Here is a 2,087-nt window from a genome sequence, read left to right as displayed (position 1 = left end):
TGTGAAGATGTTGGACCCACATGCATGATCAAGCAATCTGGAGAATGTGAAAATAGTTTATTGGAGAACTGAGGGGATGGCTCCGGAAAGACCCGAAGGCGGGGTTCTCTGCAAAGATAGATCTATGAGTAATGGAATGATGGAATAAATCTCTGGGAAGTGAAGATGTCCTACTTTCGGAGTTGCCGTGAATTTGGGTGGTGTCAGGAGGTCCGAGAGGATTGATGTTGGCAGTGGGAGCCAGTGAGGGTCCTTTCGGTGGAGGGCGGACAGGCAGCGACAAGCTGATCAGATCCGGAGGATAGCCAGTGGAGAGAATGCCAGGTTATTGGTAGGGAGTGGTTCCTGGAGATGATTGGCTGCTGGGAGGAAAATCACAGGTAGCTCGGGAGAGTCCACAAAGGAGTGTCTGGGGAAAAAAAACAAGAATTCTTAAAGTTTCTCAAGGGTTAGAGGACACAGGAATTCACTGGAGGGCTTAGGTTTTACCACAGAGGCTCAATGCTCAAGCGACGAAGGACTTGCAATCAGCTCCAGATATAGTGCTGGTAGATGGTCCCTAATTCTCCACAGGTGTGCAGGTCTGCACACCTGTGGAGAAAACACCCTCCAGAAAATGGTTCCTCTGGCTCCCTCTGGTGGAACCTGAAAAATGCTTCAAAGAACCCACACCCCCTGACAATCATGAGCAGATCTAAAGGTAAAACACACGGATGGCCTTGGAAACAAATACTAATTTACTTTATACTAGTCACTGAAAATAAACTACTTGCAATTCTGCCATTTATATGCTATACTTTATAAATTAGGGTATCTGAGTTGAGGAGACGACTATCTTTGCAATTCACTGGTAATGATTGAGTTTAAGTTTTAGTTCTCTTCGTGTAGTTGCCTCCACCCAGGAACAGCCAGCATAGTTTCATGTCAAGTCAGAGGTAGTGACACAGAACAGTGTTAAGAAATAACACACAGAACTATCATTATTCTGTTACTCATGACAAAAAGACAGTAATTATGGTTGACCTGAGCATGCTGAAGGCTGCTTTTCTAACTTTTAATATGCTGCGTTTTCCTCTTCAAAATGAGTTTCAGACCTACTTGAAATGAACAGAATTGATCTCAACTGAAGATCTAAAGTCAATAATGAGCACTAAAGAGGTAAATATTGGTAAACGTGATTGCTTCTAAACTCATTTGCATAATCCATCCCATTCTGGCAGTTGTGTCCTCTTACTTGTTGTGTCTAACAGATGTTTGTTTGTTTTGTGGTACTTTATAAACATGTGATCATGCAGCCTGCATTCACAATTCACCCTTAGAAAAGGTTTGGGTTTATTTTTCCCATCTAATTTGGGTTTTATTTAGATAAATAAAGGAGAAATTAAGACAAACAAATGCAACTTTTTACTTTTTAGCCTATAAACAAACATTGTAGGCATTGTAACGTGTATATTATATTCTTACTCATCATGAATACATTAAGATATTTAGAAGAACTACTTAAATTCAAAGCATCTTGACTTTAATATTTATTAAAAAGAAATGTTTTAAACCATGTATGGTATCATCTGGTATGACTGTTACTATACATGCGGTGTAAACGTTTGGTGAGTGCCCTTGCAAGAAGTCACCAAGGCAACGAATCACGTTGATTCAAAAGGTCATTACATACACATCTTTATCAGCATCCTGATGTCTTCATAAACTTTGCTGATAGACGATGGGTGTTTTCTTTTTAATGAGCATGGGCTTCAATAACAAGTCGCCACATGTTCTGTCTGACAGACAGACAGTTCTGTAGGACATGATAGTTAGATCAGTTAGATAGATAGAATTTATTTAGTTCAGCTTTATGAGCTGAACTAAACAAGACTCCTAAAGCTGGAGCCGATACTGGAAGTGTATAAATTATAGCTTGCCTTTTCACTGCAGCAGTTGGACTTCTTTACACTTTCAATAGCTTTTCTACATGTTACACTGAGGAACAGAGACATCAGTGTGGTTGCAATGCTCACTGCGAACAGATAACCTGATAAGAAGGGTTGATTTATGAGTAAAACCGCTTCACTTCAGAGGGCAACAGTTAA

This window comes from Telmatherina bonti (assembly GCF_933228915.1).
Source record: "Telmatherina bonti genome assembly, chromosome: 19".
Taxonomy (NCBI): domain Eukaryota; kingdom Metazoa; phylum Chordata; class Actinopteri; order Atheriniformes; family Telmatherinidae; genus Telmatherina; species Telmatherina bonti.
This window is presented reverse-complemented; position numbering follows the sequence as displayed.